Source organism: Artemia sp. Qi Xiang Cuo, chromosome 6 (genome assembly GCF_049724085.1).
Source record: "Artemia sp. Qi Xiang Cuo chromosome 6, ASM4972408v1, whole genome shotgun sequence".
In the NCBI taxonomy this organism is placed as follows: domain Eukaryota; kingdom Metazoa; phylum Arthropoda; class Branchiopoda; order Anostraca; family Artemiidae; genus Artemia; species Artemia sp. Qi Xiang Cuo.
In genome coordinates this window covers 9,479,891-9,494,281 of record NC_142799.1, presented here as the reverse complement: position 1 = coordinate 9,494,281, position 14,391 = coordinate 9,479,891, and the positions used below count along the sequence as shown (strand labels likewise).

General features: G+C 35.1%; 1 protein-coding gene across 2 annotated transcripts in view; it reads left to right on the top strand.

Annotated features, from left to right (window-relative positions):
- Positions 1–3,492: 3,492 nt before the first annotated feature.
- The window catches only part of LOC148950844 (uncharacterized), an 84,854-nt gene continuing 73,955 nt past the window's right edge, over positions 3,493–14,391 (top strand). Inside the window, exon 1 of one of the 2 annotated variants that reach the window (XM_089090039.1) lies at positions 3,493–3,541. The gene's annotated coding sequence lies outside the window, so the exon portion shown is untranslated. Of the gene's footprint in view, positions 3,559–14,391 lie in introns of both variants that reach the window. The other variant, XM_089090040.1, reaches the window with a different exon arrangement.

Genomic DNA, 14,391 nt, shown 5'->3' with positions numbered 1-14,391 from the left:
GACCATATTCAAGGAGTAAAGAAGGACACTAAGCCCCAAGATCTTTTTTGTATTTATTCCATAGGAGCATTACGGAGCATACACACATGCACCCATAAATACGCACAAAGTCCTGAAACTATTTTCGAAAAGATAATTGGTGGAGTTAAATTAAAACGTAGATTGTTATTCATTATCACTATTCTCTGTTGTTTTCTGGTGTTGGTAATGAATTTATAAATATACTTAAAATCAAATGACTGTTTATTGTCAAAAGTTTTACTCGTTTTTATACTTTCTTGTCATTTTAAATATAGCTGGAAATGCAATGTAGTCAAATTAATTATTTACGATGTACAAATGGACCACTGAAATTTTTGGCCACAAATGCATAAATATCTTGCATACATATTGTGTATGGTTACATCGATAAATGAAGATTCTTTACCTGGCTAGACACTTTTTTAACTGAATTCACTGCATATAAAAAATTGATAAGAATCATGAAAACTCGGCACTTGTCAATTCAAAGAAACACACCCAAAAAATAGAACTTACGTTAATCCTAATGATGTATACCAAAACATGGTGATAATATAATACTTTCGAAACAAAATTATGAAAATTACGACAAAGAATTATGGAAAGCAGGCCACGCACAACGCATTATATTAAATACCTGACCCAACTTAACCTAGCCCCTAACCATCTCTGTATATTAAAAAATTAATTAAAAACGTCTCACATAAACCCACAACATCAGGCTGTCCATCAGAAACAATTTGTCTTAAATTATCAATTGACGAGGAGAGACCCTGAATGTTAAACTTAAATGCTATCAGAGAATAATTTCCTTTGGTAACCTCCTCTCCCCCCCAAATCCGAAACATATTTACTATAACAAATAGGGTTTATATTAATCGGACTTTGATTAGCCTGACCCACATAATTATTTACAATACTAATTACATCGAAAGGATTGTATTCAAACTCCAAAGCCGACTCTCATGGCTTGAAAAATTCACAAAAACAGGTTTTACTTGGAGTCTATTAAAGTCACCAGATGAACCAAAAAGAAATCTTTACTTAAATCAATTGCAAAAGAAAAACCTGTCAAAGGATTACAAACAATCAAATAACTAATTGGACAGCAGGTATTATCGGAATGAACCATTAGCACTGAAAGAGAAACAAAAATGAAAAAATTAAATAAAGTAAATAAATGAAAATCAATGAACTGTGGAAGGCATTTACAAAATAAGAAAAATACTAACAAGTCACATACTAATGCATTCATGAGAATAGTTAATTTTACGTATACGAGTTTCACCCGGAACTTTGGCTAGAACTTGTCCATGATCAGACCAAACACTTCTTGGACCAAAGGAGCTGCGAGCTGCGTTTAATAGATCGCGACGCTTTTTAGTTAGGTTTTCAGACACAAATACACCTGACTTAACCAACTTACTTATTGCTGCAAACACTTTTCGAGCAATATCCAAGTTTGAAAATTTTACCAGGATGGGGGCAATTTTCACATTCTCAGTTTGAGTAGCAGGCTGACGGAATCGATTAGCCTTTAAGAGGTCCATTTTTTTTTAATCTTGCAAGCCCATTATTTGTGTTATCACTTCATTAAGATTATCCATCAATTCCACATTGGGGTTTGGTTTCACACCGTAGAAAATTAGGGTGCCAAGTAAGGTATCCTGCTCAAGTTGGTCAACCCTGTCCTCTATTATAGAAATTTTATTTTCAAGCAAGTTCACAGCTTTATAAAGTCTTTGAAGGGTTGTTTCAATTTTTTCAAATTTAGCATTGTATTCAAGGGAAATAGAATTATAAACTTCGTTCACAATATCTTCACTGATAATTTCAGAAGCTCGGCGGTCTTTCATTGTGTCTGATTCGACAAGAGAAATGTCACTCATTAAGTTGGACTTAGTGTTCATTAGTTCCTCTTGAGTTTCATTAATTATTTCCTTTAAAGTTGATGCTGCTGCGGAAGTCGGAGTTGACGGCGCTAGGCTGGATTTTACTTTAGTTTTTTTGGGTAGAGACAAGTAGGTTTTACTCTTAGTCTTGAAAATATCAGGGAATAGGCGCTGCTCTTCAAAAGCCTTATTTACATCTTTATCTGTACTTGTACAGGCTTCTTTAAAGTGCTCATTCCAGTTGCGGATATGAGCTTCAGCTATAAAATGCTCAGAGTGGGTACCGTAGCAAAAGACTAGGTATCTAGCTTGATTTTTATGGTCTTTAGTGGTTTTAATAACTACTGATGGCCATAAGGGGTATCCCTGAAAAGAAACTAGGACAAGATCGAACTCTTTGTATTTTGCCATTATACAATCTGCAGATACGAAGGGGGGGGCACTACAGGTAACAAACTTCAACTACTAAATGTTCCAATCTTCCACCCCAAAGTACTCACGCTTGTAATATGTGCTTAGTTGCTTATACAAGTTCAACAAATTTCAGCAAGAACTACATCCGATTCTATTGAAAACTTGTTTAGCTTGAAACTGTTGATATCCGGAATAAATCTGCCAAAGCTAATATGCAAATTGTGTTTTAATTTCTTATGCAGGGTGAGCCAAAATCGAACCTGTATTAGTTGAAAAACGTTCAGAAATTAAACAAAAAACACGTTTTTTTTTAACTGAAAGTAAGGAGTGACATACAAAGTAATATTTGGCAGGGATAGTAACTAGTGATAAATCACTAGGGGTGACACCATGATTGGGTGATTTTCGGGGATTCGGGGAGCTAAATTTTTTTTAGGGGTGACATAGATTTTCGAGAAAATCCCCGAATTCGGGGATATTGCCAGTCCTGCTTGATTACTAATCAGGAAAATTGAAACACTTAACCACACCAAGGGCGGATCCAGGATTTTTTTTTTCGGGGGGAGTTTTACTAATTTTTTACTCAGTTTTCGACTAATTTTACTGATTTTTACCTAGGTTTTACTAATTTTTGACTCGGTCAAAAATTTCGGGGGGGGGGGTCAAACCGGGTAACCCCCCCCCCCGGATACGGCCTTGAACCACACGAGAAAAGAAAAGCTCTGACTTTGCGGTTGACGCAATAAAGAATTGCCGCAAAATTAACTCAAAGTTAACCAAACGCCGCCGCTTCTGCCGGCGGCGTTCCGCGTGCGGCGCGCCGGCGGTGTTACGACACTTCGGCGGCGATCAACCGGGCCTCTCGTTGGCGGTGTTCGGTCGATGCTCCGGCGTTGCGCCGGGGTATAATCTCTTCAAACACAAAGCCTCAGGTTGTTTGTTAGACAGATCACAGCTGGCATCTTAATTAATCTCCCGGATATATGACTATTGTGTGTTTGCTCACCAGTAGCTATTCGCTTTTAAATCTTTTTTTTCGCTATTGGTTGATATCTAGTAACGTCACAATATTGACCAATCAGAAACGAGATGGCTTGTTCAGTGTCAAGGAAAGCGGGAAAACCAGCAAACTCTTGCAGTCTGAGTTAAAACCTTTATCAGATAGGAGTGTTGTTGGACTAAACAATATCTGCGTGATTTGGCAGTGTGATTTTGTATGTAATTTTGTTTTGTAAGTAGGCTAGGGGTATTTTAGTGTGTAGTTCTAGAAAAAGGACATTTTTAGGGTAAATTCTAGTTTAGCTATCTTGGAAAGGGGTTAGGAAAATTCAACTTTCAGGAATGGGTCTACAAACTAAATTATGTCCTGGGAAGATACTTTAAAGAGTAAATTTTTCGTTATTCATATTATTGACTTACGAATAAAGTAAACATTCTACTCGATACTCGATGGCTTTTTTTATGCTCTTTCCAAATATAATAATCATTTTTGTCGGAAATAAATTTCACCCCCACCCCTATATATACCAATTCAGGGTATATATTTGCACATTAGGCGGTTGGGGGTAAATATTATTTCTAATGTAAATGAGAGGAAAGTTTAAACTTTCCCACAAAAATTTACCCTTTAAAGTAGGCCTACCTATTTCCACTTCATCTAGAGGATAGAGACCTTTAAAAATCTTTGTTTTATAAAAGTGAAACCTTGCAAAATCGATTTTCTACTTAAATGAAGTACAACAAAACGGTTTTCAGCATCAAAGCTTTTCTAATTCCCAATTTATGAGATAGCAAATAGGCCTGCATTTCCAAAATTTGGAAAAAAAAACATTGTTATGGCCTACAATTCTACTCAAATAACAGGAATGGCATTTTCAAAACTAAAACCTGAGAAAAAGAGAGTGATAACTGAAATTTAATGTAAAATGATGTTTTGTCAAAATTTCAATAGGTAGAGAGTCAAAAGGAAAAGAGTCATGCATACTCCTGCCATTTACCCGTGCCCCAGTCATATAAACATTTGCCTCTCAATTACTTGGACTATCTGTCTTAACTTTTCTCTGTCTACAATTAGCCATGTCTTGATGTCAACTATACAACCTATTGCAAAATACTTGATAACTTCAATTCAAAATCAACGGAATTGAAGTTATCAAGTATTTTGCAATAGGTTCCATAGTTGGCATCAAGACATAGCCTAGACCTGTCAAATAGGCGAATTCCTAGGACTTAGAAATCAGAAGAGGGTTAGCATAGAAGCTTGGCAATACATTCCCAGAGTATGTTTTTGGCCCTGGATGGCCAATAGTAGCCTATGAAATTTGGAAATCTAAATTTGGAAAAAAAAACATCTCAATTTTAGATTTTCAATCTTTTTCATTGGCTCCTGGGTCTCATATAGCCTTAGGTTTTGTGGAAAAAGGTAATATAATAAATTATGAAAACTGATTATTAAATAGATAAAAATAGGGGAGGAAATATGATTGAATGGTAATTACTGCATTCCATAAGGAATTCCATTATTTTTGATGAGTTTCTTTATGTAGCCTAGGGCCATATGAAACCATTAAAGGGGGACCGGAGATAAACTTGGACAAGCTTTGGGGTTTAGATTGAAACTTTCAGACGTGGATCTACAGCACAATGAACTTTGAAGACAGTGTAGTCTCATAACTTTCCTAAATTTCCATTTACATGATTTGAAATGAGATAGAGAAAAAAAACCTTAATTCGAAATTAAATCTCAACGTTGGTGAAAATCCTGCTTAAATATTTGAGTCGTGCTTCCAAAACTTAGATCTGAAGAATAGATTCAAGCTATAATTGCCTGCACAAATAGTTTTCTTAAAGTTAAGACAAGCAAGGATTTGTCTTCTATACAATTCTCTAAACTTTTGTAAAAACGGAAGAAGTAGAGTAAGAGCTTGAAAACGCCTTCCTGGAATGTAATAGAAGCTGGGCTCTAAATTCACTCCTGAAAGTTACATTCCTCTAAGCAACCACTCTTCAGTAGCATAAATCCCTTCATCTAGAGTTTTCCCTGTCTAAAGTGCATGAATTTAGCTATTTGGTTATACTCTTGTGGATGTCATCTTATGTGCTAAACATGATAGTAACATAAGAGTAGCCTAGATTTGGTAAATATTTTGCGATGGATCAACTCTAAAGGAAACCTATTAAGTAATTAGTGGTAGTATCATTAATTTCCCTTTTATACTCTTTTTAATTATACCAATTCGATTTGTTTACCACATTTCCTTCAGAAATTATTTGCATTCCAACTACTAATATTTACCGTAAATTTAAATGAAAATAAACACTTTTTAAGGTGAGATATAGGACAATAATTTTTCTGAGCTTACCACTGTAATCCTGCATTCTTATTCTTCTCTAGGGTTTTACGCTAAGTAAATCTATTTGAATAATTCCACTACAGGTGGGAAAGAATGACCCCAAATTTCACTCCAAAATCTGGCAGGAAGCACTTAGTAAGTTTGTTACCCAACCTCTAGAGATGCTTTATTTGTTTATACAGGAATCTAACTTGAGCATTGATTTTCAATGCGCAAATTAGATGCAATGCGCAAATTTTAACGCGCAAATTAGATGCGCAGTTTAATACCAGACGAGCACTGTAAATATGCACAAGATTCCATTACTGACTTAGGGAAAAGGTGAACTCACTACTCGAAGTCTTTTTTATGCTCTTTATAAATATAATAATTGTTTCACTTGCAACTGTACCCAACCACCCCCGGCCCCCAAGTTTTTCTGGCACCCTCATTCCTTGTTTTTCTTCTGTTTTTGACTCTTTCTAAAATAAATTTGGTCAATTGTTGGCACCCTTGTCACATTGCCCCCTCACAAGATTTTGCATATTGGTGCCCTTGTCACATTGGCCCACCCTCCAAGATTTTGCTTATTGGCGCCCTTGTCAGATTTGGCCCTGCAGGATTTTGCTCTAGATCCGCTCCTGAATCCAATACATACACACGCAAATTTAGAATCTTACTTATCAAACGAACAATGGGTCATATCCTTGATTGGTCATAATTATATCCCAGTTCTGTAGCCAGTGTTATAAAGAGGTGAAAGCCTTAATTTTTGAGAAATAATTTTTCCATGAACGTCACAAATAGCTGGAACATCTACACTCAATTTTGCTGAATGTTTTTTTTTTTAATTTGATTGTTGGCTACCCGGTGTCCCCTCTCCTGAAGAATTTCCCCGACAATTCCAGCCTGAAAAATCTCCCCCTCCTCCTCCTGAAAAAATGTCCGAATTCAGAAGCTGTGGCTCAGACGCAAAGACCACAAGCTCGAACTCAGACGCAAGGACCACATGGGAACCAGCAAATAAGGCTGGTGTTTGAGTCATCATAGCAGAATACGATAAAGGTTAAATAAACTAATATGCTTGCTGATTTGAGATAAGGCGTTCTGACCATATTACATTTTCTTGATGCTAACTTCGAGTTTGACTCCATTTTATGTTAATTCAGCTAAAGAAAAAAGATACTGGTGCGTTAAACGTACTCTTATATACTGCTAAAGAAGTCAAGTTTGGTTAATGCTAATGAAATAAAATAAAGTAGGATGAATATATAATAGTTTAGAAACAAATTTGGGCTATATATTTGCACACTAGGGGGGGGGGGAGGGTGTAAAGCATACCATATATTAAATACGTAACCTAACCTAACCAGATTGTCTTGGGCAATAACCCCTTATCCTGTAAAGATTCAACTGCCTCTTTTTCTGTCTGGCAAATTCCAAATTGTAGTTTTAACATAGTTTTTCATATTATATACTTTTTCATATTAGATCACCCGTTTCACTCAATTCCACTCTAACAACTGTTTTATGACCGGGTATATGTCCCGGTATCTGTAGCATCTCCAGTTTGCCATTCCATATACAGTATAGAAAAGAGTGCGTTTAATGCCCTAGTACCGAAAACAAACACGCCCCTCAAAGGTACTTCAGACGGGGAAATCATCTATAGTACGCCTAGGGCACACGTTTCCGATCACAAGAGGTGAACTGGTATCATGCACTAAGATGTCGGTACCAGTCCAAGACCACAGGAAGTAATCACTATTACTTCTTAGTCCCAGTCTGTTATCTCTGTGTACTTCCATCATAGGGTAACCCTTCTACGGTTCCAACTAATTTCATATTTTCAAATTACTTCCTTTAACCTTTTACCCTGCCATGATCACCCAACCCTCAAAAACACGAGAAGAAATATTAGATTACCCTCAAAAATATGAGAAGAAAGATAATTAGAAGAAATAAGAATGTAAAAATAAATATTAAAGGATATTCTTCCCATATTTTGGAATTTAGGGGAAATATTCCGAAATCTCTTCTGTTCTTCATTCTTTTAATTTTTTGGTACTTGTTAATTCAACGAAACACACTCAAGAAATACGCTTAGGTTAGGTCTCAGAAAATCGGTTTAGTAGCGACTAAGACAAGTGATGTTTGATAGAATGCATTGGGCTTGTATAATTCGTACCAATATTTACATGTTAGGGGGGGGGGTTAATGGTGTTGTCCAAATACTTTACCCCCACCCTATTGTGTAAATATATAGCCCTTATTATATTATAAAGGTGATATTTCATTACGATTAACCTAACTTCCGTTCTGGGTTGCGTTTCGTTTAATTAACAAGTAGCATACCCATTTGTCAAACTTTCCCTTTGGCTGCTCGTTTACATACGTGGGGCAAATTGTCAGGGGGTAGGGGGAACTCCCAGGTTCGATTGTCGATTGTATTGAATGATTTTTCTATATAAAGATTACTAAAGGGTTTGCAAATCAAAATGAAATTAAAGTTGTTTTGCCAAATGAATTAAAAAAATACTGTATTTCTTTTCACCGAGTGAAGTTTGGTTTACTGGTACCAATTTATGAATGCAGATAATAATAGAAGTAAACATGATAATCTGATTAATAAAAATATATTATATGTTATAGTTGGGTGGTATAGTGCCACATATAGTATTATATTGCGATTAATTATGAACGAATATTGTATTAAGAAAGCGCAAAAAAAGCATCGAGTAGTATGTTCACCTTGTCTCTATGTTAGTTAAGGACTCGTATATATATTTACTGATGACTGCTTTTCTTCTGTTTACAGTCAAGGCAAGGCCGTATCCAGGGGGGGGGGTTACCCGGTTTGAACCCCCCCCCCCCCGAAATTTTTGACCGAGTCGAAAATAAGTCGAAAATTAGTAAAACCTAGGTAAAAATTAGTCCAAAACTGAGTCAAAAATTAGTACCCCACCCCCGAAAAAGAATCCTGGATCCGCCCTTGAGTCAAGGATTAGGTTTTTGTTTAGTTGATATTTAGCTTTTCTTTTTCAGCACACAAGGGAGCTTAGTGGAGATCTTTGCCGAAATATATGGTTTGTATCTGTTCTTCGCTGGCTGAAAACCTAACCTTATTTGTATTTTCCTTTTGCTTCTTCATTTTTTTTTCATTTTGTCGAGTTCTCTTGAGTGTATTCAATTGGGACTCCTTTTTTTGTCCGAGTGACTCCCAAATATGGAAAAGCACTGCAACACAGCCATCAGGTATCTAAGAAGAATGCTTACAATATGTATTGGTAATGGAGAGACAGACAAGCATAACAGATTCGGTCTGCTTTCGAACACCTTAGCACACGCTGTCTGTAGTTTATCACAAATTTATTCGTCTATCCATTTAAATACGTCTTTCCACTTATTCAAAAGCCTGTTTAAATGATTACTAAGATTTAGTTTTTGTTAGGGAAAATTTTCAGGTGTGTTTATTGATTCTGGGACTAGAGAACTGACGATTTTTTTACATTTTCTTGCAAATCTGATGCGTCACATGTGCAATTTTTCTTGGACTAATTAGGTTGTGAGCAGTGCCAATATGGTACGACTTGTAGCCTATATATTATCAATTGTTGGTTTTAACTACCGAAGTGGCATTCTGATTCTTCCGAGGTTTAGTTCAGTGAATAGAAAAGTCTGTTTGCGGAATTTTAAAAGATTTCTTATTTTTTATTGAACTCGTCTGTTTTCCTTATGAATTAACCTTTTGCTCTGGATTGCCAAGGAAATACTTCTCCCGGAAACCTTTATTTTTTCATCATATTTTAATGAAAGCCATAGCAGATTAGAAGCGTCTATTTTTGCCCGGGATATTCATATCTATTGTACATGCTTTCCTAAATTTCTATAAATAATTAAGGCAAAAAATTTGCCTTAATGGAACAACTTATGTTTTTCTGTTAGATGAATCCGGATTTCCTGTTTCAAAACAGTGCTCGTGCATAATTAGGTGTCAGATATTTTTGCATTATCAGTTATGTAGCCCTATATAAGCTTGAAAGCTCTTTGAAACATTGGCTATTTCCAAGTGAAATTAGACGATTTCCGGGTTTATATAATGCACAACAATCTTCTTTGATTCGCATTTTCAAGGCATTTTTACCTATCCATCTTATCACTAAAATCTGATAGGTCTTAAAAAAATTTTAGAATTCGGTTGTTTGCAATGTTTCCTTCAAAAGTGGCCAACCACTCATATTTACTAGATTTAAATGAAAATGCATTTTTTAATGCAAAAATTTATTCCAAATGCCTCTATACGCTCTCCCATTGTTATCTGATATGTAAACCATCAATTAACGACGGTTGGAATAGGTGCAAGTATAAATATTACCGTCTCAGCATCATGCAAGGCTATAGAGTTAGTAAATTATTAGGCTAATGCCTGTTCCAACAAAATAATCGAATCCAGCTTACTCTCCGAATATTATGGAGGGTTGACTCAAAGTTCTTCAAGGTTTGCTGGTGTGTCTCCGAATCCAACCCTTAAATGTTATGTGCTGAACTTGGACTCCTTCTTAGCAGTTCGTCCTACTTTGAACTCGCTGAACATTCACCTAAAGAATTATTTCATCAGTAGGGTTGTGTTTACTCAAACCAATTCCTGAACGTGCGAAGTGTCACCCCTGACTCCGCCCTCCAGTCCTTACGACGTCAACTCTTTTAGCGGTATTCGTATTGTTCTCGTGTTCTAGCGGAATACTTGGACTTCTGTTGTTTGCCAGAAGATTTATCTTGCCTAGGGAGAAAAACAGGTTTGTTGCTTGTAAGGTCATTTCTATTGGTGGTCATTTAAAATTTCTTTCTATCTGATAGGTCAAACCATTAATCGGTTAAGTCTTTATGAAAGTGCTAGAATAATTTTAGCCGCGATATATAGCCTAGCACTTGAAATCAGGGATGAAGATATGGATGCATTATTCATTGAGTATACGGTATAAAGGTTTTTTTGGGTGCGATTTGCCTTAAGGATGTACGTAAGGCGGCAACAGAGCTTGATCTTTGAGCTAAAGGAGAGGGGACTATAATGGCCTCTCGGTCAGCTGTTTTAAACCTTACCTTTGCCATATATATATATATATATATATATATATATATATATATATATATATATATATATATATATATATATATATATATATATATATATATATATATATATATATATATATATATATATATATATATATATATGTATATATACATATATATATATATATATATATATATATATATATATATATATATATGTATATATATATATATATATATATATATATATATATATATATATATTTCTCCCGAGTGGAGGACTAAATGCAAGGGATGGCACGCCCCTTTGAGGTATTTTGTTGGATACCTATCGACACTGGGAAAACAACTAAATTTGACAATCCACGCATTTTCCAGAGCCAAGTGTGGATTTTGTTTTGTGTGAGAATCTCAAGATTAGTTATACCATTGATCCATTCTGATAGGACAATCAAGTTTAGGTGGTATGTATATATCTCTATTCTCAACCCCGTTCAACTCACCCCTGTTTAACCAAATCCTCGTTAATTCCAACTCCATTTAACCCATCAAAAGGAATATTTCACTTGTGGATAATGTAGAAACATCACATATGTTTGCACTAGGTGATATTTTCTCTTTTTCAGCTGCTCTAATTATTGGCATGCTCTTGTTCCTAAGCATTTCAAGGCAATTTTGTTTATTTAGGGGCACTTGTAGTGCCCCTAAATAAACGGAATATTTTTCCGTTATAAATACAAACGGAATATTTTTCCCTCGCACTGGATTACCCTTATCTGATTTGACGATTTGGGATCGGTATGTTTATTTAAGGTTTTTTTGCACTTCAAAGCAATTGTCAATTATTTCTGTTTGGCTAAACTTTAAACTACGGCATGGAAGTTCAAAAAAATCCTTTCGTAACAGCTGAATTAAAATTGTTTGGCGTTTATTTTAACTTTTTGGGAGGAACCTGTTGCTTTTTTATTTGTTGGAGCCTATCGTAATTTTGGAGAGCTAACAGCGGAAAAATTTTCCCAGGAGCTGCGGATGAAGGATGACAGATTGTCCTAGATCTTCCTTGTCGGCAAACCATCTAGGGCCAAACGAAAAGCAGGTCTTCTCCAAATGGAGTGGTAGGATGTCGTAAGGGAATATTTAACAGAAATTGTAAATGCTTGGGAGGGTGTAATCAGGGATGCTTTGAATAGATTGGGATGAAGGAGGAGTGTGCGTAACTGTGTTGGTCTCAGGCGGTTTGGTGCTTCGGTGAGTTGTCAGAAGTAGCAGGAAGGTACTTTATGCCTACCATCAATGTTGATTGATGTCTAACAACGGGCTCGGATTTATATTGTGATCATGATCATAAACGTGAACGTCATAAAACGCTGTCATAAACGCTTAAAACGACAACGACACAAATTACAACAAATAAGTGTTGGACCACCGTCCCTTCAAAAGGTGTAAAAGGACAGCGTCCCACCTGCTTCTTGTAAAATCTCAATAATAATCAAGGTTAACAAACAAAAACGACCACAAATAAAGCAGGGTTGCTGTCCCTCTACCCTTCTAAGCATTAGAGTCTTATTTATGGTTAGTGGAAACTATATCCAAAAGTGTATTGTTCAAAAAATCAACAATCAAAAACGGAACAATATCACAATACTAATAGGATACAAGAAAAAAAAGTCATTTCTTAAAATAAACACTTTGGCGACTTTCAATTATATTTTTTATGGGCGCTTTTTTTGAACATTTAATGTTTGTAGCACTTATGAAACTGAACTGGCCAAATATCCCAAATGTAACAGAATAAATAAAACAACAGATTTCCTGGAATTTAAGACTATGATTTTACAATAATACAATGATAGAAGAAGGCTTCAAGAATTTTTCTTTCAGTTAAACAAAAATTACATTCTTAGCCTTTAGGAGGCTTAATAGGGTGATAGCCTCAACCTTATTCATGAAAATTTCTCTTTGTTTGAGTTTAAATTTATTCTTCATTTTGAATTCGTTTATTCTTTCGTTTGGTTTGATTATTCATTAGTTTTAGTTCGTTTTTGATTCTTTTTATTAGTTTATTGTTCTTTTTGCTTGTTTTAAGTTTGACGCATTAAACAACTTTACTTTGTTTACTTTTGATTTTAAGATTGTTCTTAATTGGTCTTTCAGTTTTTTAACATTTTCTGTTAAATGAGTTTATATTCTTTTAAATCTACACAGTTTTATTATGTTTTAAATGTAGCAATAATTGTAAAGTTTTTTTTTTACTTTTCTTTTTAACAACTAAATTGTTGGAATGCAATTTAGATTTTAAGTTAATTTTTAATAATCTTTGAAGATATATGATTAGTCGTAGTTTTAAGCTGTAACATTTTAATTACGGGTGCTAATCTACTCATTGTTGTAAGTTTAAAGCCGTTAAAAAAGAATTGTTGGTCTTTCTAGGCCTTATTTGCTGGCAAACTCATTTGCTGACAATTTTGTTGTTGTAAACATCCCATATTAATCTTTATGGCAACTTTAATTGCTTGTTCTTTAATCAGCCATTAGTTTTGCTATGTTTAGCATTATTCATTTTTAAAATATAATCTTGTAAATGAGAAACAACAAAGCTTTATATACGATTCTATTTTTATTTTTGCACTGTTATGTTGTTTCGCCAGCTCCTTTTATAATTAAATAAAAAAAAAAAATATTTTTACGACTTGAAGTAAGGAGAAGCATTAAACCTTCAAACTGAGAGAAAATATACCGTATATAAGGGGGGTTCCCCCTCCTCAAATCATTGGTATTAGTGATTCAACAATCGTTCTTAAAGAATTTGGACAAAGAAGTCGAAATTTAGCGAAAAGAGCGAGGATAAACCTCCTCAAATACTGAAAAATTTCTGTTCATTTTAAGTTTTAATGTTAGCCTACATCTTACTTTCAGTTGAAAAATGTGTTGTTGTTGTTGTTTTTTTTTATTTAGTTTCTTGTCATTTTTCAAATAAGACCGGGAAGTCCTCCTGCCCCTTCCGTGGAAAATACCCCCGAAGATTTTCTGTATGTTTCCCAATAACAGATACTATAAATAAAAAATAGGCAAATTCCAAAGCTTACAACCATTTAACCTCTAAATTTCGATCGGATGTCTTTGGGGAAAAAAGGGGCGTGCAAGAAGGTATGTTTTCCCTTCAATCTTTTTGGTCACTTATTTCATCAATCGGATTGTGTTTACTCAAACCAATTCCTGAACGTGCGAAGTGTCACCCCTGACTCCGCCCTCCAGTCCTTACGACGTCAACTCTTTTAGCGGTATTCGTATTGTTCTCGTGTTCTAGCGGAATACTTGAACTTCTGTTGTTTGCCAGAAGATTTTTCTAGCCTAGGGAGGAAAATAGGTTTGTAGCTTTTAAGGTCATCTGTAATGGTGGTCATTTCTTTCTATCTGATAGGTCAAACCATTAATCGGTTAGGTCTTTATCAAGGCGCTAGAATATTATTGCACTATTATGCTAGTTCGCCAGTTCATTTTAGGTTTATATTTAAAACAAAATACTTTTACGACTTAAAGTAAGGAGCAATATTAAACCTTCAAACTGACAGAAAATATTCCGTATATTAGGGGGAGGGGCCTCAATCGGTAGATCGTTACGCTAAAGTTTTTTAAGCACTTCAAAAATTTGAACAAGC